General features: G+C 51.1%; 1 long non-coding RNA gene across 2 annotated transcripts; it reads right to left on the minus strand.

The window, feature by feature from the left end:
- Positions 1–7,736: 7,736 nt before the first annotated feature.
- On the minus strand, positions 7,737–22,385 carry LOC127488873 (uncharacterized). 2 transcript variants are annotated; one of them, XR_011383064.1, is made up of 4 exons: positions 20,866–22,385; positions 20,034–20,145; positions 15,963–19,353; positions 7,737–15,724 (listed from the first exon to the last, which is right to left on the minus strand). It is a non-coding gene; the product is annotated as an uncharacterized lncRNA (long non-coding RNA). The 2 variants fall into 2 exon arrangements; XR_011383063.1 differs by lacking the exon at positions 7,737–15,724 and having other exon boundaries at positions 15,731–19,353.
- Positions 22,386–24,416: the final 2,031 nt, after the last annotated feature.

Here is a 24,416-nt window from a genome sequence, read left to right on the forward strand (position 1 = left end):
GAAGAAGCTCCTGGCTCCTGGCTTTGGATCAGCTCAGCACCGGCTGTTGTGGCCCTTTGGGGAGTGACCCATTGGATCAAAGACCTCTCTGTCTCTCTTTCTCCCTCTCTCTCTCCCTCTCTCTCTCTGTCTCTCTTGCCTCTTTCTCTCCTGTCACTCTGCCAGTGAAGTAAATAAATCAATCTTAACAACAACAACAAAAAACCCTGAGCCCAAACTTAGATGAAAGTGGCTGCACTCCTGGGTCGGCAGTGTAGAGCAGTAGGTTAAGCCTCCACCTGCGGCGCCAGCATCCCATATGGGCACTGGCTTGTGTGCTGGCTGCTCCACTTCCATCCAGCTCCCTGGTGATGGCCTGCGAAAGCAATGAAGATGGCCCAAGTCCTTGGACCCCTGCACCCAAGCCGCCGGAGACCTGTAGACGCTCTCAGCTCCTGGCCTCCGATTAGCCCATTTGAGGACACTGTGGCCAGTAGCGGATTGAACCAGCACATGGAAGACCTCTCTGTCTCTCCCTCTCTGTGTCTCACTCTACTTCTCAGAGAAAGAAGGAAAAGAGTATTCAAAGCACAGCAGCAGCTTAACTCCTCCCAGAAACTTTTCACAGGAGGTCTTTACTATCGAGAGTACACCCAAATAGCATCTTTTCAGGCTCTGGTTGGGGGACAGGAGAGCTCCCCACAGGGAAGGGCCACGGGCCACTGCCATCTAAACCACTCGACATCGCCAGTGCTGCCACCGTCAGCACCAACCCCGGCACATGAGCCTGTCCCTCATCTTTCAGGGAAGGACATTCCCACAACAGGGAACTAGCCATTAGCTAACAGGAAGGACACGCACACTATGTGTCCCCACCACGGCCATCTACTCCCCAGACATTCATCACTGAACCACGCCCAACACCACTCCTGATCTCTCCCCACGCCCCTGTCCAAACCCAACACGGAACAGCCCCGGTGTCTAGGGTCTCCTCAGGACGCTGGATGGAAACACTCTCTCACACATGCCACCTATCCCGTCTGGCTCCTCACACTGACCTCCCTCAGGCTCATGGCAGGCCCAGACCCCAGAGATGGCTGGCACGATCCCTACCAGCCCTGGGGAACAATCAGCAAGTGCAGGGCCATGGTAGTCATCACCCTGGTCCTCAGAGAGCCGGCCCTGAGCCCAACCAACGCCCCTGGGAGTCTGAATGAGCTTCAAGAACCACTGTGCACTGCTAAAGCCCCAGATCCTGCAGGACCCAAAGGACCACCCCACGACTCCTCCGGGGTGCAGGCCAGAGCTAGGAGCACTCAGTTCTCCACTGACCATCAGCTCCCTAGAGCAGACAGCCCCAGGTGCACACGGGGCAACTGAGTCTGGGTGGTCGCAGCCTCGTTTTGGGCTTTGAGAGAGAAGAACCACCCTCCAGGTGCCTGTGGCTGGGAGGAGCCACACTTCAGGGGCTGGGACAGGGCTCCCAATGCACAGGGAGCGGCTCCCGGTCGGTCTCAGGGTGTGATGGGAGCTCTTGCTCCTCAGGGTCCACAGCTGGGCAGCTGAGGGCGCCAGCTTCACTGGGACACGATCCCCAGGGACCACACGGGAGGCTGGGGCGTCTTGACAGGGACAATGACCATGCAGGGTGAGAAGCCCTCAAGCAGGGGGGAACAGGTCTAGCCCAGCTGTGACAAAGGCTGGACCCACACCTGCTGTGGCAGGCGGAGGCTTCCCCCTGTTGGTGCGACGGGGGGCAGTGTGCACAGGGCATGGCTTAGAAGTGCAGCAGGCAGCAGGCAGCGCCCGCTGGGACTCGGCAGCCATCTTGTGTGAGAGGAGGGGGCTCAGTTGAGGAGCCACAGGAAGTGACCTCACCTGGAGACCTGGGGGGCCCGGCAACAACCCCAACATTCCAGAGTTGAGTCTGAACCAGCTCACCTGGATAGAGTCTCGCAGGAAGATGTTCCTGAGTTGTATCCCGCGATGCCCAAGCCCAGCCCCCAAGAAACCCTGCGGTGGGTGCCTCGCCCAGTGGTGGGGACGCTGGGCCAGCCCTCACCCCCGACGCTCCTGGTGCTTCCAACAGAAAACGGCCATGGTGAGTCTGGAAGCAGGACAGGTCTCTGCGGGCCAGGACACCACTGGGAACCCACCCGAAGCCCATAGGCCCCTGGGGCTGGGTGTGGGTGTGGGGGGCAAGGGGCCACTTCCCTCTTAGAGGAGGGAGGCTGGAAGTCCTAGGTGGAGGCAGCCTGAGGCCCAGAGCTCCTGGCTGCGGAGGGATCCAGGGACTGCCTCTTACCTGCCATTCTCTGCTCTTGTCTCCCAGGGCCAGGACAGGTCAGCCTCGCGCCTGGCAATGCACAGAAGGCTGCGGATCGCCAGCAGGCAGGACGTGTGTCAGGCCCCTTTCACTGATGACCTGTGTGTGGTGGGGGAGTGGTCAAACGAGCCCACAGCTCCGAAGCCCCCGTACCGGGCGTTCCCCGGCACACAGAAACCACTGGACGTCCCCCTCAGTCACACACTGTTGGTCAGAGCCCAGATAGAGCCCAGGGGCTCCGCAAATGCCCATCTCACAGCGGAGGAAGTAGGGCCCGTTGACTTCGCCTGTGTCAGTCGTGACCCAGGGTCAGGGCCGGGCCTGGCACCTGACCTCACGGCTGGGGCGGCACAGAGCCCTGATCTCACAACAACACCCCCGCTGGAGCAGTGCTGGTCCTCCATCGATCAGCGCCACCACAAGGATGTGCGGGGGACAGCTGTGTCCCCGGGGGCCAAGCAGGGCTCAGGGGAGGCCCTGAGAGAAGAGGCTCTGGGGATGGAGGGCCTGGAGCCAGGACTGTACGCAGCAGCTGAAGCCGAGGACGCTGCAGGGGCACCAGACGCAGCACTGGCCCCGGCCTCAGCCCCAGCTCCGCAAGTCCCTTCTGCTGCAGCCCCAGTGCCACACCTGGCCTTCCCCGCCCCCATCGTCCTGTATTTCTCTTTACTCCTCCCCACTCTCTTCCTTTTCTCCACCTTATTGTCCCTGAACCTCAATAAAATGTAAGTTGTTACCCACTGTGGAATGTACAATTTGCACCGTGCCAGCTCCCCAGGCCGTGCCCTCCCCACCCCACTCTCCCTGCACCATGGCTCCAATGCCCGGGACCTGCATCCTCTGCAGAGGACACGGGCACCTCCCCAGGGGCAGAGCCAATGTTCCCCATTTGGACAAAGAGCACCACACGCTGGGAAGGCCAAGGGAAGCAAGGAACAGGGAGACGCTGGCATGGCTGGGGCAGCGCCTCCTCATGCTCAGGGACGCAGACTCTGAGGTCACAGAACAGACCTGCCGCGGGTGCTGTCCCCGCATCCTCAGTGTCCTCATCTGTGCAATGGGAAGGCAGCCCTGCCACAGCCATCACCGCATCAGGGAATGCGATGCTCTGCACCTCCCTGCACACACTGGGAGCTCACAGCTTCAGTTTGAAGTGTGCACAGGGAGTGGGTAAGAGATTCTTAACTGAGGGCACAAGATCAGATCCAGCATCATAAACACCCAGAAGCAGTCACAGTATCTGTCCCTGTGCTCAACAATGGGTCACTAGTAACTAAAGTAGAGCAAGGATTTGCCTACTGCACAGGAGACTGAGGGGCCTTGTCCAGGACCCCATGTAACCCAGACTGCCTGGTGTGCAGGAGACATGGGTGGTCTTGGCTGAGAAGTTGGAGACACAGAGGATGTCCCAAGGATAGACATGTATGCACCAGCAAGAGCTCTGTCACCCAGGATTTCCCTCTCCCCAGTGCGCCAGCCTCAAGTTCACAGAGCAGAACCAGGAAGACTGACATCTGGACCTGGAAAGTCTTCTGTATTTCCCTGGTGATCTAGAGGTTGTTGTGCACATGGGGGCCTGGGCTACATCAGTAAACAAAGAGAAGGTCCTTTCTGTCTACTCACCCCTGATCAGGTGTGAAGACTTGCGCATCTGCGCAGGAGACATGAGCAGGCCCAGAAAAGGGAGCATCCTGGGCAGACTTACAAACACAGCAAATGATGCTCTAAATACCTAATGGCCCAGCAGAAAATGAGCTTCCAGGCCTCTCATTTACTTACAAATCTTGACAATTTTGAGTGACCCGCAGATTTTTGATACATTATCACAACTATGATACATAATAAAAAGATAAACACTAATTTCTCCAAATCTCAAACACTTCTGATTCAAGAAACACATTATCAAAGTAAAAAAAAGATCACACAGATTCAGACAAAATATTTTAAAAGCATGTATCTGATAAGATCCTCTGTCCACAAAATATAAGGAACACTTACAATTGAACAATATGAAAATGAACAACCCAAACCACCATGTGTCAAATACCTAAATATGCATTTCTTCTAAGATAAGCACAGTAAAAGTTACCCAACATCTTCAGGCCCCAGAGAAAAGCAAATGGAAGCCACAATGTGACACCAACTCTCCCCCACTTGAGTGGCAGGAGTTTAAACAATGGGGAGGAACCAGAGTTGTAAAGGATATGGACAAACAGACCTCACCCATTGATGCTGAGAATGTGAAATGGTGCAGCCACTGTACAAATCAAGCGGTTGTCCAAATGGAGATATGAAGAGTTGCTGTTGGACTCAGCACCTAGCTCATACTTAAGATAAATGAAAATACTTGTCCCTAAAAAAAGTGTCAAGGTAGACATAGGTTGTTATCTGTTAATAACAACTTTGAATGTAAATTGGTTAAATTCCCCACTTAAAGGATAAAGACCAGCTGAGTGGATAAAGACCAACACTCAAGATACTGCCTGGAAGAAACCCATTTCAGACACACATTACATCAGGATAAAAGAATCTGTCAGAAAGAGCATCTAACAACTGCAAATACATACATGCACCTGAAAACAATACCACCTAAGCATGTAATACAAACAATATTGGTTCTAAAGGGAGGTAGAGACCCCACAACAATAGGAGCTGGGGACTTCCACATCCCACCTGTCAATGGACAGATCATCTAGACAGACAACCAGCAAAGAAGCACTAGACTTAAGAAGCACTACACACCAAATGGACTTAACATTTGTGGAACGCTGCAGAATATGCATTCTTCCCCTCAGCACGTGGAACATTCTCCAGAAGAGACCCCACATTCGCCCACAAAACAAGCCTCAACTCATTTTAAAAAATCAAAATCACCTTTTCGCAGGCCATAATGGAATAAAATATTAGTAATCAACCTGAGGAATTGTAGATATCAGCCAAATGCATGGAAATCAAACACCATGTTCCTGTACAATCAATGGATCCCTTTTACCACTCTCCTCAACACACAACTGGGAGTGCTACCCAGCACAATTTAGCAAGAGCAAAAAATAACACCATCAGTTTGGAAACAACAAAGTCAAATAGTCCTTACTTGCAATCTATATGATCTTATATATAGGAAAATTTAAAACTTCATCAAAAGAATTAAAAGAATTCAATAAAAATGCAGGATACAGGATCAGCTTACAAAAACCAATAGCATTTCAATACCCTAGGAACAAATCAGATGAAAAGAGATCAAGAGGGCAACCCAGTGGTAGAACAAGGAGTTGACAGAAATTGAAGAGATGACTAAAAAGTGCAAAGTCATCCCATGGTCATGCATTTGAAGAACTAGAACTTTTAAATGTCCAACTACTATAGACACAATGCAATTCCTCTCACAATACCAATGACATTCTTCAAAGAATAAGAGAAAGTATTTGCAAGTTGTTCCCCTGATGAGATTAAGGAACTCAACCCAAAAGTCCCCCCACAAAAATGCAATTAAAAATGAGCTAATTATCTGAGTAGATACATGTCAGAAGAAGATATACAAATGGCCAAAAACTACATGAAATAATGCTCAATCATATTAATCATCAGGGACTTGAAACTCAAAACCTCAATGAAAGATTCTCTCTCCCAGGTCTGACCAGAAAAAAACACAATGAACAAATTCAAGGACATGGAGAAAGGGGAATTCTCACACACTCTGGACAAGAATGTCAATCAATGCAGCCCTTGTGGCAAACACTGTGGTGTTTCCCAAAACACCAGAAATAGAACTGCCATATGATCCAGCAATCTGTCTGTGCGTATACATCCAAAGGAAAGGAAACCAAATGTTGACAACATAGTTGCACGCCACATTTACTGCAGCACTGTTCATGAAAGCCAAGGTATGGAGTCAACCTAGACACTCTACTGGTAGATGAATTGATAAAGAACACCTGGTTACATATGCATAATGGAATAATACTCAGCCATAAAAAAGAACATAGCCATGTCATCTGCAGCAACATCCATGAGCCTGGAAGGTATTGTGGGTTCTTCTGTTTGTGTATGGTTTTTTTCGGTGGGGGAAGGATTTTATTTATTTGAGAAGTTGAGTTACAGACAGAGGGAAACAGACAAAGGTCTCCCATACACTGGTTCACTCCCTAAATGGGTACAAAGGCCAGAGCTGAGCCGATCTAAAGCCAGGAGACAGAAGCCTCTTTCGTGTCTCCCAGGTGGGTGCAGGAGTCCAAACACTTGGACCATTCTCCACTGCTTTTGCAGCAGAGAGCTGGATTGGAAGAACAGCTGGGGCATGAACCCCATTTGGCATGCCAGCACCACATGGGGAGGGTTAGCCCACTACATCACAGTGCTGGCCCCAGGGAGGACACTGTATTAGTTAAACAAGTCAATCGCAGGAGGAAAACTACTGCATGTTCCCATTTACGTATGAAATCCTAAAACGTTGATCTCACAGAAGTAGGCAAATAGAACAGAGTTTACCAGAAGTTGGAAAGGGGAGGGGGGAGTGGAGGGAGGATGGTGGACGGGTACAGAGCACAGTTCACTGTGAAGAGCAATGTCAAATGTTCTGCCACACCGTGAGGTAACCAATGGAAAGGTAATTAATTATGTGCCTCACAATAGCTAGTAGAGGAGATTCTGGATGTTCCCAACACAAATGATGAGTATGTTTCAGGTGACGGATATCTTAATTAACCTGATCAGATCATTATATACCATATATTTACACTGAAATACCACACTGTACCCCATAAACATGTACAATTATATGTGTCAATTATGAATAACTATACATATATTCTCTTTTTCAAAAGCGAGTCTAGAATGCTCCTAACTGCATCATTCATAATAACCAGCAAGTAGAAGCCATCAAATGGCCAGCAACTGATGTACGAATAAACATATGGTCTGTCCTCAATATAGACAACTCTCCACCCCACAGAAGGGCATACTGTTCTGACACTCCCTATCCAACTCGGGAGCCCTGAAGACATGTGGCTCTGGGAAGGTAGAGAGAGGCAAAGGCCTCATACACCGTGACACCATCAACACGCATGGGACATTTGTGAAAGTGAGTAGACACGTGTCTCAAGGGCCTGGAGGCGGGACTGAGAACTGAGTGCCAATAGGCAGGAGGTTCTTTAAGTGTTTGGGGAATGTTCCACAGCTACACTGTGCTGATGGCTACACAGCCTATACATATATTAAAGTCACTGACATGGACACAAGAGGACATACATCATGTTCTGTCAATTGTAGGTCAAGAAACCTGTCCACAGAAAGTGATCAGAGTGATCCAGAAGCAACTGTTCCTTCACTTGTGTGGACATCATGTCAGTTGACCACCCTAGGGCCAGAAGGATGCTGAGGTCAAGGTATTCTTGGAGACCGGAAGAGGATCTCACAGCACAGAGCCTGGCAGAGGGGAGAGACAGAGCAGTATCTTCACCATCCAGGGCAGTTAACATGAGGTCTGGATTCAGTGGCAGTCCCTGACTTACAGCCCAGAGGCCAAATCCTGCTCTGGGACACTAGGCCTCTTCACTGCTTAGGCTTTGTGCCTGGGGAGCCTCAACTGCAACACAGAACCTATACCACTATTGGGAAGAACAAATTTATTAAATGAAATGCACCTAGAAGAAAACATGGTACCAATCAGCACAGAACATACTCATCAATGCTGTGGGTTATTCATACTGGTTTCAAAAAAGAAATGAAGGGACCGGCGCTGTGGCATAGTGGGTAAAGCCTCCGTCAGCAATACCAGCTTCCCGGATGAGTGCTGGTGTAGTCCCAGCTGCTCCTCTACCAATCTAGCTCTCATCTGTGGTCCAGGAAAGCAGTAAAAGATGGCACAAGTCCTTGGGCTCCTGCACCCTCGTGGCTGACCTGGAGGAAGCTCCTGGATCTTGGCTTTGGATCAGCACAGCCATGGCCATTGTGGCCATCTGGGGAGTGAACCAGTGGATGGACAACTACTTTCTCTCTGCCTAACCTTCTCTGTGTACTTCTGACTTTAAAATAAATAAATAAATCTGTGAAAAGAAAAGAAAACAGAAGACAAACTGAAATCTAAGACCTGAGCCTTTGAAACAATTAGAAGAAAACACAGGGGAACTGCTTCCGGACAGTGCCATGGGCAAGGATTTCTTAGATCAGACCCCAAGAGCATAGGAAACAAAGCCAACCAGCAGACAAATGGGATTTCACCAAATTAAACAGCTTTTGTACAGCAAAGAAACAATGTCTACAAGCCATCCATCTGACGTAGCTGTTAGTAAAGTCAACATAAAAACAACTAAACAGCAAAAACAAGAAACAACAAATAAGTCAGACTTAAGAGTCTCAGTTAGAAATAGACATTTCTTTTTTAAAAAAAAAAAAGATCTATATATTTACTTGCAAATCAGAGTTACACAGAGAGGGGAGAGGCAGAGAAAGAAAGGACTCCCATCCGATGGTTCACTCCCCAGTTGGTAGCAACAGCCGGGGCTGCGCCGATCCGAAGCCAGGAGCTAGGAGCTTCCTCTGGGTCCCCTACGTGGGTGCAGGAACCCAAGGAACTAGGCCATCCTCTACAGCTTTCCCACACCATAGCATATAGCTGGATCAGAAATGGAAAGCCAGGTCTCGAACCAGCGCCCACATGGGATGCCAGCACTTTAGGCCAGGATATCAACTCGCTGCGCCACAGTGCTGGCCTCGGAAATAGACATTCCTTAAAGTAAGACATGTCAGTGATTCTCCTGTTCCACAGCACTCAAGGGAACTACTTATAATGTGAAATACGGGACAAAAGTGCTCATCACTGATCTCAGAGAGATACAAAGCAAAACCACAATAGGATACCAAAGGAATGAACGATAACTAGTGAGGATGTGTGTGGAGGGGAGGGAACACTTGGCACTCTGTGGGTGGGAATGTAGATGTGGTAAAGAGTAAGGAAGTTGCTCAATAAACAGAAACTAGACCTACCATCCACTCCACCAACCCTACTGCCAGTGTACAATAAAGGGGAAGGAAGTCAGTCTGTGGAAGAAAGATCTGTGCCCCCAATTTTACTGCAGTCCTGTTCCCAGTAGCTAAGGCATGCAAACAACCTACACATCCATCCACCATGGATGGAAAAAGAAAAAAAGGGGTACGTGTACACATAGGAATACTACTCGGCTATAAAAAAGGTTGAAATCTTGTCATTTGTGGTACCATGGGAGGATCTGGAAATCACTGGGTTAAGTGAAATCAACCAAGCACAGAAAGACAAACACCACATGACCTCACTCACATGTGGAATCTGCAAAGTGGTGATGCCCTGGAGGCTCAGGGCACAACGGCAGTTGTCAGAGGCCAGGAGGAAGGGACAAGGGCAGTGGACAGAGACGGGTTAGTGTGAGTCACAGCTGATGGAGCAGGAGTCTCTGTGCTTCTGCTGCGCGGGAGAGGACAAGGCTGATGCCCTGTGTATCTCCCTAGGAATGCAGACACAGCCCTGCAGTGTGGCATTTGCTTCCCCGCAGGAACAAGCCCAGTGAACTCGGGGGACAGAGGAGGTAGAGGTGGGGAGCAAGGGCTTTCCACCCCTCTGCTCACTTCCTGCAGGGTCAACCAACAAAGATGAAAGTCCAGGGTGATCACACCATGGACAGGACCAGTCCTAACCCTGTGATTCCCCACAAGCTCAGGTTACACTCAGGTCTGAACTCATGCAATCCTAAGCCCTAAAAACCAAGGACCCAGATAAGATGACCTTGGTGAAGTTCTAGGGATGCTGGGAAGGGAGATCCCGCCCCAGTTCCCTGTCCTCATGCACTGACACTTAGTAACGGCGGCCGCAACAGCTATGAGGGTACAGGTGCAGAGGCTCAGGTATCAGGATATGACAGAATCACCTTCTGCAATCCTGAAAAAAACGAGGAGGGGGCTACTATGCCCATTTTGTAGCAGGGAAATTGAGGCATGGGACAGGGAATCCACATAAAGCCACGTCACCTCTCATGGCAGAGTCCAGATCACACCCTGTCTCTCCAGCTCCTCATTAATCTCCTGGTTCCACTCCTGTACCCCAGACCTAGGGGCTCTCCCCTAGGCACTGGACCCAGATTGTTCTTGCTCCGGAGCACTCTGGGCACTGCAGGGTGAGGGGCAGCATCTCTGGCAACCACCTGACCCAAGCCAGGAGCACCTCCCAGTTGGGCCAACCACAGTGTCCCTTAAGGAGACACAATCTCCACAGCTAGGAACCAGGGCCCCATGGACAATCTTTACTCAGTGGACAAAGAAACTGTTTTTTAAATTTTTTCATCAATTTTCATTTGACTTGAAAAGCAGAAAGAGAGGTGGAGCTCTCATTGGTGGCAGGGACCCAAGTGCTCGAGCCACTGCCTGTGTCCCTGAGAGAAACGTCAGTGGGAAGCTGGATTGGAAGCAGAATACTGGCAGCCAAACCCAGCACCCTCATGGGGGATACAGGCATCCAAGCTAGCCATTTGACCTCCTGTGCCACAAACCCTCCTGCAACAAAGCTTTTAAAAAACAAATCCAACAGCCTGCACCACTGCCTGCAGTGCCACCATCCCTTATGGGCACCGGTTCAAGTCCCAGCTGTTCCACTCTGATCCAGCTCTCTGGGAAAGCAGATGATGGCTCAAGTCCTTGTGCCCCTGCACCTGAATGGGAGACACAGAGGAAGCTCCTGGTTCCTGGCTTCCAATCGACCCAGCTCCAGCTGTTGGAGCTATCTGAGGACTGAACCAGTGGTTGGAAGACTTCTCTCTCTCTCTGCTTCTGCCTCTCTGAAACTCTGCCTTTCAAATAAATAAATAAATCTTTAAAAAAAAAAAAAAAAAAACAAAGACCTAATACTCAGAAAAAAAATCCAGGAGCCAATGTTGTGACATGGCAGGTAAAGCCACCACCTGCCTGGCAAGCATCCCAAATGGGCACAAGTTCAAGTCCCTAATGCTCCACTTCTGATCCAGCTCCTTGCTGATGTGTCTGGAGGCAGCAGAAAATGGCCCAAGTACTTGGAAGTCCCAGGTTTTCGCCACATCTGCAGGTCAGGAGCCTGAGTGCTACAGGCTCAAGGTCTCTCCTGAGGTTACATGGTGCCATCTGGTGTGCTGCCGTCTCAGTTCCTTGTGGCTGTAGGGCTGCATCCCTGTTTTATACCTGGCCTGGGTGGTTTGCTCGGAAGCTCCTGTGGGGTGAGCTGATGTACGGTCAGGTTCTTAATCAAGTCCAGGTGAATGTCAGGTCCCCTCAGGCCCTGGCTGCCTCACTCAGTGTCACACACATCGTCTCCCTTTACACTGACACAGTCGCTGATTCAGGGCCCTCCACCACAGCTGCAGAGTCTGTCCCACGATGGGATACTACAGGAGAATGACACTGTGGGGTGAGACCCAGGATCAGGTGTCACCCGTGGGGCATGGGAAGGTATCCTGGGGTAGGGGGCTGGGCAGTAAGAGCCAGGAGGAGAGCAGGTCAGGCTGTCCAGGGAGAAGCAGAAGGGGGCCCCCAGTAGGTAGGTTGTGCTGCCAAGGAGCAGGGAGCCTGGACGGAGACGCCTCCCAGGATGCAAAATAGCTCAGCCCCTCTCAGGCTGCCATCAAGAAGATCCAAAGGTGTGCCCTCCAGTCAGGGAGCCACACCGTGAGACATCAAGGCTCAGTAAGCAGAGAAATGAGGCTGGAGCAGAAGTGACAGTGGTGAAAGATCCGCAGACCCAAGGCCTGGACAGGAGTCTCCAGGATGCACGGCAGACCCATGCCAGTGCGGAGATGTCCCCAGATGTCACTATCCCAGCACCTGCGGGCCAGACCTGATACAACACCTGTTTGCTTCCTTTAATCGAGCAGAGTCCACAAAACACAGAATTTTAGAGCATGCAGCTCAGCTACGTTAACAACATTCCCATGGCTGGACAACCCTCACCATCCTGTCTCAATCAGGGTCCCAGACTGCCTTCCTTGGCCTGTGCACTACTCAGCCTGCTGTCCGCTCCCACTGATCCCGATGAGCCGTACAGGCTGAGGGAGGACACAGGCAGCTGGGCCTGGGTGTCAGGGCACTCATATGCCAACAAGACAGCACAGAGCCCACTCGCAACCCTATGTGCCACTCTGGATGTCCGGTACACTCAGGCGCTGCTGAATGGAGACTCCGCCTTTCAGTTTGGTTTGCCTTCATCTTTTTCTTAATAAAACTGCAAACCTCCAAATAATAAGAAAAAATACAGTCAAAGAAATGTCTACTTATTTTCACCTACTTGAAAGGTAGAGAGAGAGACACACGGAGAGAAGTCTCCCATTAACTGGTGCACTTCCCAAATGCACACAACTACCAAGACAGGACCAGGTGAAGCCAGGAGCCAGAAACTCCATCTGCGTCTCCCATGTGGGTATCAGAGGCCCAGGGACTCAAGTCACCGAATGCTCCCTCTCAGTGCATCCAAGAGGAGCTGGATCAGAAGCAGGGCAGCCAGGTCTTCACCTGGCACCCAGATAAGAAATGGGGTTGCCCCAAGGGGAGGCTTAACCATCTGTACCTTGACATCCTCAATTTACTTTGTATTCTGACCAAGAATGCGAAATTATTAGGTGCACTGGTGAAATGAGCTTCCACTTTACTTTTTTCCTATGGGTACTATTTCTTTTAAAGATTTATTTGGTTTATTTGATAGAGTTATGAAGAGATGCAGAGGCCAAGAGAGAGAGGTCATCCCACTAGGTCGCTCCCTAAATGACTGCAAAAGCCAGAGCTGAGCCAACATGAAGCCAGGATCCAGGAGCTGCTTCCAGGTTTCCCACATGGGTGCAGGGGCCCAACGACTTCTGCCATCCTCGGCTGCCTGTCCCAGGCACGTTAGCAGGGAGCTGGACTCGAAGTGCAGCACCCATATGGGATGCAGGCACTGCAGCCCAGGGATTTAACCCTCTGAGCCACAGTGCACGCCCCATCTATGAGAATGTTAACCATATAAATTGCAACAGATATATTCTAAATATTAACTGCATACAAATACACAATGCTTAACTTGGGCACTTTCAAATCTATTTATATAAAAATACATGTCCCCTTTATAAACAGGTTCCCCATTACAGAGATGAAAACTCACTTCATTTCTATATATGTAAGCAGTTTAAGAATACTGCCGAGGATCAGGTCAATTTTTTTCCCCAAAAACGTTCTAAAGATGACCATAGCACAAAAGAGGATTCACTACAGCCTGCTGACTTAACCCTTGGTTCACTACCCTCCTTCACAGGTATGAGATCACCCTGGATAATCTTCCCAGGGAATCAAAAATGCAATCTGTCCTCTCGTGCTGTCAGAACAACCGCGGAAAGCACACTGGGGACACTCAACCAACACCAGTGCTCACGTGACTGAGGCAGTCGTCTTGGACAACAAAGAAAGACTTCCATCCAGGATCCAGAAAAAGCAGGAGGCGGGGAGATGAAGAAGTTCTGGAAACGGGGCCCGTGTTGTGGTGCACTGGATAAAGCCACAGCCTGCAAACCCTCACATCCCATGTGGGCACTGGTTCCTGTCCTGGCTGCTCCAATTCCAATCCAGCTCCCTGCAAGTGGTCTGCAAAAAGCAGAGGAAGATGGCCCAAGTACCTGTGCCCCTGCAACACACACAGGGCACTGAGCAGAAGTACCTGGCTTCAGCTTGGACCAGGGAAGCCGCTACCACCATCTTGGGAGTGAACCAACAGATGGAAGATAGCTCTCTCTGTCTCTCCTTTTTCTGGAACTGTGACTTTCAAAATAAGAAATAAATCTTTTTTTTTTAAGATTTAGAAATTCTAGAGATGCAGATGAGCCTCAGATGGCAGATTTCCCATGCAGGGTTCTCAGCACAACAAAAGGATATGGAAGAATCACAGAGCGCAAGGGCAGCGCAGCCATGTTCTTGTCAGCCCTTCAGGGAGAACCCTATGAGAGGAAGTCACGCATCGCCAACACGATGCACACCCGGCACTCACCCCCTGCCCCTCCTACACACCCAGCCCTGCCTCCTCAGCCAGTTCCCTCCATGGCCTAGCTCCTCCAAGTGCACCCTGTACTTTGGTTAATATCGACACTTGTCCTTCCCTAAGTAATACAGCAGGTGGACGAAGACCAAAAACTTGAGTCTGTTCCTCCCGTCATTCTCTCCACAAACCCTGCACATTCAGGTCATTCTCATGCCTCCACGTCCAGACTACAGATGCCAAATGGCCCACAGGACAACAGCAAGAGACTCAGGAGGCAGCAGCCCTGAGTGTCCACACATGAGACACAGCTCCTGATCCGCTGGGGGCTTGCTCCCTACAGGAACTGAGCCTGGTGACCCAGGGCCCACAAGTTATTCGGTGGTGACCCCCAAATCTCCTGCCGTGGGCTGCAGACACAGACCGCAGTGGAGACTGGGGAGTGACTGTCCTGGTGAGACTGGAAAGAGTCTGAGGTCTGAAGGAGGAAGATTCTGAGCCAAGGCTCCCAAGTGAAGCCCTGCTCCCCACTCACACACACCTGACCAGCATCCTACTACACTCAATGCCAGCTGACCCCTGCTCAGACTCCCAGCATGCTGGGTGGACCCCCTTCAGCTCAGCTCCCAAGACCACCACTCTCCAGCCCAGTGTTCCTACCCAGCCTGACTGCTTCCCCCATGAGTGCTCCCACCCTTCATCAGAGATCCCTCCTCTTCCTCTCCCCAACACCGGGCTTGCTGTCCCCAGAGGCCCTGCCACCTCCTCTGCCTCACTCGGGCAAAACACCCACAGCAAACACCAGCACAGCCCTTAGCACGGCCTGGCCCTGAGGTAAGCACTCACCCAGAAATGCAACAGACTCTAATGAAGTGCTATGGATACCACTGAGGAGAATCCCACAGGACTCCCAAAAATGAGTCACAGATCACGGCCCACCCAATGAATAAAAGGCTCTGGACTGTGGAGAAAGCCACTGGTAGCCCAAAAAAGAGTTATAGCTCACTGCTGCCCACAAACAAGCAAAAATAGGAAATAAAAATGGAGTCACTTATGCTAAGCCAGAAGCTGATGACATCACTTATGTCAAGCTCAGCGCTTGCCAGAAAGATGCTCCTCATCAGACTGAACAGACATCCCTGGGCAGTCTGATAACCTGTACGCTACAGACGACAACCTCAAGTTACCTTCCTACTCGCACAGGGATTGGCTGCACCCCAGGAATACTGCAGATACACCCTGCCCTAAACAACAGATTGGTGGCACCCCGGGAAACTCCCAGAGGGAGCACAACTGATTGGTGACACCCTACCGCTCCTGGAGACTCTCCCTTCAAAATGACAAGGATAAAAGGATCATGGTCCCGGTGTCTGTGAACCTCTGGATCTTCACACATTCAGAGCTGAAGAGGCAGCCCGTTACACATGGATCTTTAATGGCACAAGATTACAACCGATCAAGGGCCCAGTACATGTGAACCTCTGGATCTCCTCGCACATGGAGCTTAAGAGCCAGCTCACTAGCCCCCTTGCTAAGCAACACACGGCGACTACAGGACCAAACCCCAGTGGAGCCACCGCCTTGCCTGGACCCCTTATCAGCCTGTTGCCTGGCCTGACCACACAGCTGGACCAGACCTCTCAGCAGGGGACCTCTCCAACTCCTTACCTTGTCATTCCCCTGGGAACTCCGGGCTTCTGCTCAGAGTGACAGCCATCCCACTACTGCATGCCTGTAAGTGACTGTTCTAAGATCCATCCCTCCGAGTGGTAATGAGACTCTGGACTCTGGACTTTGAACTTTCACTTTTTGGGAATGTGATAGGAACCTTAAGAACACAGCATTTATAATGATATTAGCCATATGTAATAGGAAGGAATGTGCCTCGACCCTATGATTAAGAATGTCTTCTGCTTCGCTGTACTTATATTATTACAGTTGGACTGCCTTTGAGATTGCTTTGATGCCAGGTGTGTGTTATGATGTGTGGAGTAATGAACATAACTACAGAGATTGGTTTGCAGTGGGAAAGCCCTAGTGTGAATTGGAGTGAGCAATAAAAAGCCTTTCTATGGGAAGACAGTGTCGTGTCCGTGTGTTCCTTCTTCCCTATGCTCCGACAATTCACCCTTGAGCCCTGTCGAAATGCGTGACAGCAAACACTCACTACATACCACCACCACTGCTAAACTCGGGAGACACCCACACTGTACATTCACTCCATTACAATTAGTAACACCTCTACAGCACACCCTACCCCACAGGCCCCACAACTCTCAGGTGGACGCGGCTCCCCCACTACTGCAAAAACCATCTCCACAAGCCACTGCCACTTCTACAGATTCCTCCAAGTAATTCTAAGAGTAAGGCAGTGCTATCCAACTCTGCCAGACCACTCTTCCAACTCCTGGACCCTCAGCTCCAGGGCAATCTCTAGGAATTCACCCTACTCAGATACCCTTTTTTATCCTCTGTTCACATCTCTTGCTTTAAAGCACTGTACCCCGTTGCTATCTTTTGTTGTGATATTAGCCCTTGACTTTGTCAGAAACCAGCCAAACCGAATGGACCCATAGCAGAAGACTTCTCTCAGCACTCTCTCTCTTCTGGGTTGCATGCTTTACTACGGTGTGCTGCTTCTAACCTGCTGCCCTTTTTGTGGTCCCCAATTCTATATATCTCTCACATCCTCCCAAAGCCTCTACACAGCTCTCATCAATGCTTCCTCTCGTCTCTTCTTTGAACATAACCCCACCATCACTTCATGCGGGATCTGTACATACTCTTCCCACTTCCCAGCCAGTCTGGACAAAGGCCACAGGACTGAAGGGATACCCTGTACTTTCCCCAAAACAGGAAGAATTCAACCAACCTTATATACCTATCAAAGGCATGTTCTGTGCTTTGCTGAGAGGTCAAGCCCTTAAACGCATCCTACGTGTTCCCTTCCCTTTTTCCATGAAGTAGGATCACTGTCCCACAAACTCTATAACTGGACGATTACTCTCCCAGCCTCCCCTGTTTCCTCCATTTCCTTCCCCTACTCCCACAGGTTAGCGAAATTAGCCACAAAGGCAAATACTCCCACTCTAACTGAACTATCACTGTCAGGACCCAGCCCAAGGATGCATTGGTGAACATGCGGGGGACCATAAATAGAAGCATTCTTGCTCTGTGGCATCCAGCTGTACAACTGTCTTCCCATGAACTGGACAGGCACGTGTCCACTCACGTTCCTATTTCACCCTTTCTCCTATACTCTCAACCAGACTTGATGTCCCATACCTCAAACACCCCATGTCAAGAGTGACTTGGACTTAGCAACCCTTCTTTCTCGTTGGGTGTTTTTTGCCAGGGATTGGGCCAGGAGCAGCCAGACTGGCAATTTCAGGACACAAGACAAACAAATACAAAGAATTATGTCTCACTCTCAAAGAAAACATAAATGACCCAGCACCACACCTGTCTCACTTCCAAGACCAGGTAGAGTCCTGTCAGCAGTGGTCCTGCAAAATCACTGAGGATTTAGACGTCTTCAGCTCCATAAAAGGAGGACTTTGCCTCTGGGTAAAGAGTGTGGCTTGTGGTCAGTGCCGCCATAGCTCAATAGGATAATCCTCCACCTGCTCGCCAGCACACCAGGTTCTGGTCCCGGTTGGGGCGCCGGATTCTGTCCCAGTTGCTCCCCTTCATTCCAGCTCTCTGCTGTGGCCCAGAAGTGCAGTGGAGGATGGCTCTAGTGCTTTGGCCCTGCACCCGCATGGGAGACCAGGAGGAACCACCTGGTTCCGGGCTTCGGATCAGCGTAGTGCGCCGGCCCCAGCGGCCATTGGGGGGTGAACCAATAGAAAAGGAAGACCTTTCTCTCTGTGTTTCTCTCTCTCTCACTGTCCACTCTGTCAAAAAAAAAAAAGAGTGTGGCTTGTACACCAGTCAGTCAGGTGCTGTGAGAGATGCTATTGAGCACATTGAAAAGCATGCTAATGAAATGTAAGAATCCATTACAATACCCTTGCCACATCTTAGCCATCTTTGCCACTCTGGGTAACTTTTCTACTACTTTCTTTTTTCCTCATAATCACGGTGCTTTATTCTTATGATATATAATTGCACATTTCAAAAGTGCTCACAGGAACCAGTGACTGCTAGATCCCAAGACATCCCGCAGGAACATCACAAGACTGATCTTCTTCTCCAGTCACTCTGGACTACAGCCCTGCATCAGCAGGAAGTGGCCAATAGGACACCAGCACCCATCTCTCTCTCTGTCCTGGGAGTAGGAATACAGGACCTTGAGCAACATCATGGGCAGAAGTGATGCCGTGTTACAGCCACATCACTGCCTCAAGAGTTCAACCAATAGCCCCAGCACTCTGGAAGGTTGAAAAAGCCAAGGCAAACCATCTCAGCTCTGCCTAATCCCTGCCCAGCCTGATCCAAAAGTACTCAGGCTAGATAAGCCCCAGTCTCTATCAGAACTTGTCCTGACCCTCGCTAGTAGTGGGCCCTCAGGTCTGTCTCTGAATAAACAGGCTCTAGCTACTGAGTTCTTGTTTGTAGTCTGTCTTCCCTGACTCTTGTGCATATTGTCTAAAACACCATCAGGGAAAGAGCAAACCAGACAACACCAGCATTCAGTCCTCGGTCAGGGGAAACCATTAGATGGATTCCCGGCAAAGGAACATTCCGTGTGTTTGAGTTCAGTTGCTTATTCATCCACTGATCCACTCCCCACACACATGCAATGGCACCAGGGGCGAGCCAAGAACCAGGAAGTCACCCCAGATCTCCCTGACAGGTGGCAGTAACCCAAGCATTTCAGCCTTAACCCCCCAGGATCTCTTTAGCAGGAAGGTGATACACATGAAACCCAGGCACTCTGATACTCTGATGTCCCAACCACAAAACACAATGCTCACACCCCACTTTTATTCCCAAATAAAACACCACTCACCTGGACGGATACTAAAATGTCCCGCCAACAACACCTCAGCCAGCACACGTCTGGGCCAAGACTTCAACTCAGATGAGACTGAAACCGCAAGTTGTAACCGGGAACCTATAGGAGGAAAACACCCTCGTGTTTCAACTGCCTTGGAGAACCTAAGAACCAATTCACACCTACCAGATGACAAAGAGAAAGATGTCTGCTGCTAGCAACACAAACTTTGGGATTCTCTACTGAGTCCACCGTGACCTCAGCCATAAGACCAAAAGGGCCTCACTTAGAAATGAAAGCTTGAAAGGGCTGGGCCCTGTTGGCAACCAGTCCTCTGCCTGTCACGAGCTGTTCAACCACAGCCCTGACACAGACAATAAAGATGCTTCCTGCTCCCCCTCTTCCATGGCTTATAAAGGAAAGGGGACCCCTAAAGTGAAAGTAGGGCAATGCCAGGGCTGAGAAAAGATCAGCAAGGGGGCTCCAAAGTCAAGTCCACTTGCTGTGCTGTGGCACACTGTCCCCTAAACTGCTCCAGACTACTTGGAAAAAAAAAAAAAGAGGGTTCCTTTTTGTATGTAGGATCCAAACTGAGAAGGCCCTCCCTTAGTACCATAATGGGGAGGTGGAAGGCTCAATCTAAGGCGCTGGGGAAGAGGTAGCTGTGATCCAGACATGCACCCTTGAGGGGCAGCCAGGGCCTCCACCAAGCCCACCATCAACACCATGACCTCCCCCGGGAGTCAGGAGCCACCAAGGGAATGAAATGGCCTGACCCCAGATCAGGGCAGTCAGCTCACCCTGTCAGTGCTCATCACCAACTTCATAGTGTCCCATGTCTACAGGGAAATACACTTCATTGTGTCTATTCATTCAAAATAGGCCCAGCACTCAATGTCCAGTCTACCATTGCTTTAAGAAAAACAAAGAGCCAACTGCAGTCCCCTCTCCTTGTCCCCACCCTCCCAGGGAGGAGCCCCAGAGCAGGTGGGCCTCAGAGGCTCTAATTCAGCCCCTTCCCAAGAAGAGCTCACTGCCCAGAGAGGAGGGGAGTGAGGCCTTCCAACCAGGCTCTGCTGGGGAGGGGGGGGGTGTTTATCCAGACGCCCACCAGGTGCAGGCCTCTTTCTGCTCTCACCCAGACAGAGCACCTCCATCCCACAGCCTTGCTTTACCCTCTGTAATATGGAAGGTCTGATGGAGACCACGCATTGGCCTCCTTGCCACTCTAAACGTCTGTGCCCATTTTGCTTGCATGTCCCCACATCTCTGGGAACAGCAGATCCTCCCTTAAAGTAGGCAACGCCCACCCAATCCAGCTTGCTGCTGAGAGGGGCCAGAGCTTTTCTGGAATCCCGGCTGAGCCCTTGCCCCACCCTCTCCCAGGGCCTCATTCTAGACCCAGCCCCCTCCTCAGACAGCCAGCCTCTCATTTAATCCTCCCTGCACACCTGGCCACAGGAGAGACAGCGCCTGGGGTCAGCACCTGAAAACCCCACCTCTCTCCCAGCCAGCAGGGGTCTACACCTGCCTGCAGAGAAGAAGGCCCTGCAATCCCTGAAGGGAAGTGGCTGCCTGCTCTGCCCCACCGCAACTGTGCAGGAAGAGCCCAGCAGGTCGGCCAGCACTTACCAGTGGTCCGGGGGTGGCGCAGGCCGGGGACAGGTGCCAGGCGTGGGCACTGCAGACACAAAGGCGCTATGGCGGTTTCGGCGTCTGGGATGCCAAAAGAGGCTTCCAGCGCCCAGGAGCACAGGAGAGAGCAACCCCATGCTCCCTGGGCACACAACATGAAGGTCCTGAGCCCAGAGTCCGCCACCAGCTTTCGACCGCCAGGGGGCGTCTGCTTCAGCATCGGTGCAGGCCACTGGCAACTGACATTTCCAGGGACCCCGCAGGCAGCAGCAGTTTCAGGAATCCAGAACCATGACCTCAGTCCCCAAAGCCGGGTTGGGGTGTAAAGGCCCCCATCGACCGCGGTGCTGAGGGTAAAGCAATGCAAGCAGCAGCCGCGGGACTCCGCCCAGGAAGCCACCTGGAGCTGCCATCCCAGCCCCTCATCTGCGGGCACCATGCGGGGAGGGGTGCGGGGAGTGCCCCAGCTTGGGGGCCTGCGTGTGGGCTGTAAATGCCGACTACTCTGTTAGAAACTTCTAATAAAGTATTTATGGGGAAAGCTTCGGATACCTCCAAGGACGCCTGATGAAGAAAATGTTTCCAAAATGGCGTCCCGGCGGGAGGAAAGGACGCCATCGTCATGGCGGCCTCCTCTTTCCGTTACCCGCTGCTGTGGACCATTCGGGACTCGCCAGGGACGCTGGGAGGCCGCACATCCGGGTGTCCGCAGTCAGGGTCCACTGGCTTCAGGCGTCCCCACATAACCTAGTGAAAAGTAGGCCATGGGAAGAAGGGTTCCCCCAAAGAAACTACCCCCATCGTCTGCCTGGGCTTCTGCAGCAGGGCGAAGGGCATGGCCAAGGCCAGGCACAGACCGGAGGGCCCCTCCTGCTTCCGCCCGGGCCAATCTTCATATTTCCTCAGTTCAGCAAATGGCGGCCGTCTCCACCCCTGGCGGAGAACTGCACCACGCTGTGAGGAAAGCCTAGCTCAGGTCTGCAAGATCTGACTCAAACTGGCTTCTTGCTGCTTCGGTGGTGGTTTGTGGCGGTCCAGCCACGCTGAGTTCAGTGTAAAAAATTCTGCTCCCCGGGCACATCAGGAAAACAAGCTCTAGGCAGTTTACAATCCCTGCCCCTGTTACACATCTCCCCTCCCCATTTCGCCCAAATCCTACACATTTGGCTACAAGGTGCCCCCTGAGACATTTCACTCCCACTCTGGGGGGAAAGCACGAAGTCATGCTTTTGTAACTACTTCTTGTTGATCCTGGACATGGCCCAGGCTGGTGGAGAGAGACTCTCCTACTCAACATCAACAAAGGACTTCAGACACCGGGTGTAGCCCCCAGAGGCTGTGGGCAACAGGGCAGGCGTCTAGAGGCATCCTCACCTGACATTCAACGTGGCGCCCTGTAGAGCAGCAGTCTGAGGTCTGACAGGGGCTCTCCAAGGAGCCATCCGGGGTGCAGGAGAGACAAGGAACTTCCCTGCTCTCAGCTGTGGTGACTGCAAGGAGTCCCATGGAGAAGTTTAGGAGAACAATCAGTGGTAAACAGCGCCAAGTGTGGTCCTGCCCAGAAGGAGTTAAACTGCTCCTGAAGAGAGCTCAGTTTACAATCAAGGGGGTGGGCTGCCGACCTGTGTAGGTGAGACTAGGTCTGAGGTGCACATCAGATGAGAGCAGCCACTACCTGTCCTCATTGTGTTGTCTTGTTCTCATTTCCCACCTTTGGCAGGTCAAGGGGCCAGCCCAATTGGGAAAGGGCCTTCCATAGATAATTCAAAGGGGCTGAATCCTAATTCCTTTTTGTGGCTGCTCTAACACAGGCTAAGGCACTTGGCACAGACCTTTAAGCACTTCTCATGAATTTCTTGGCAAAGGCTAACTGATTTATATGTAGGGTCTCACTGGATGGTTTCCAGACAATTGGGGTCTCCAGCACCAAGTCATTTGTACCTTATGCCTAAAACCTAGGAACTCCAGCCATCTTGGAAACCAAAACCTATCCATTACCACTTTGTCAATGATATGCAGCCCACATCTCAAATTTCCCTCTACAGACTTTTATACAATATTATTTCTGGGAAATAGACACAGATATCACACATGTGCTGATTCACCCCTGAAATGCCACTACTGGGACTGGGCACTCAACTGAGGTCTGACACATGGGTGGCAGGGACCCAACCAGTTGAGACAGCATGTGCTGCCTCCCCAGGACTACGTAGATACACAAGAAGCTAGACTCAGAGTGGAGGTAGGCCTGGAACCTTAGCATCACCATGTGGGATGTGTGTAACCCCACAGTGTCCAACCTCCTGCTTCAAATCCCACCCTGAGAAGCTTTCAATGCCTTAGACATGCACTGCTGCTCCATCCTGACTTAGACACAGAAACGTCTGATTTCATAGCCAGTCTCTTCCCAGGTGGGATGCAGAGCTCAGGAAATGTGGGAGTCAGAACTTTTAAACCAGGCCACAGGGCAGAGGTTCCACTCCTCTCTCTGTCTGCTCTCACTGAAACTCCTTTAACAGCTCATTTTGTGACTCCAGTGTCCATCCTCTATCTCTCCAGCTTCTCCTATCTCTAGGGTAGCCAAGGGCTTCACACCGGATTTGGATTTTATCCAGAGGCCGAATGCAGAGCCAGTAACCCATTGGACTTCTTCTGTTGAGGGGAGCTGAGCCTTTCCCATCTGGGGACACCTGGGCCACTCCTCACCAGTGTCCTTCCTGCTTGCTGTAGGCACATGGGTGAGGCTCTAAATTAGCCACTGACATATGGATGGGCGCTTTGTGGTTTCACGCTCACCCCCATGTCATTGTCCCTCATCCTACTGGGGTCCCTGGAATATACAGGAGAGCCAGCAGCAAGCCAGCAGCCTGCCTCCACATCTTTCTACCCATGTAGATATTCTCCATGTTATGGCTTACGAAACACAGTAGGCAGTGTCCACCAATAAAGAGGAATAGCCTTAGCACTGATGGTGTTTAGGTTTTCTGGACACTCTGAGATAGGCAGCACCTGTTAGAACCACCCGACTTCCCTGGGCATCAGGGTCCCAGGAAGCCTGCTTTCTATCCTATCCTCTTTGGGATGTCAAGTTACAAGAGTCAGTTGGGGGATGGCTTAAGTCCAGATTCCAGCTTAGAAAAGTGTCTGTCTCCCCCTCCCCCTATGGACAGGTACACAAAACTGGTGAAACATGAAAGCCTCTAGGGATGGGGGAGCAAGAAGAATAAAATCCCAGATGTACCTCAAGTGCTGGGAAGGCAAAGCCAACATCAGAGTCATCCATTGAGAAGCATGAAATTCCCTCTATATTTCTACCTATAGAAGGCAGAGGTCTCTAACCCTGAAGAAAGTGGCCCCATGCTGTGAAGCAGGGAAGGTCAGACCCAGCAACCCAGAGACCAGGCTCAGGGGTTCTCAGACCTCTCCCTTTGCACTCCTCTGTCTCCCAGGGGAGAACCTGACACCAGCATTCTGACGTCCTGGCAATGGCTGTCCCTTTCTCCTCCACAATTCTGAACTGATGCTGAACTTCCGGTCCTGGCAATCCT

Source organism: Oryctolagus cuniculus, chromosome 16, assembly GCF_964237555.1.
Source record: "Oryctolagus cuniculus chromosome 16, mOryCun1.1, whole genome shotgun sequence".
In the NCBI taxonomy this organism is placed as follows: domain Eukaryota; kingdom Metazoa; phylum Chordata; class Mammalia; order Lagomorpha; family Leporidae; genus Oryctolagus; species Oryctolagus cuniculus.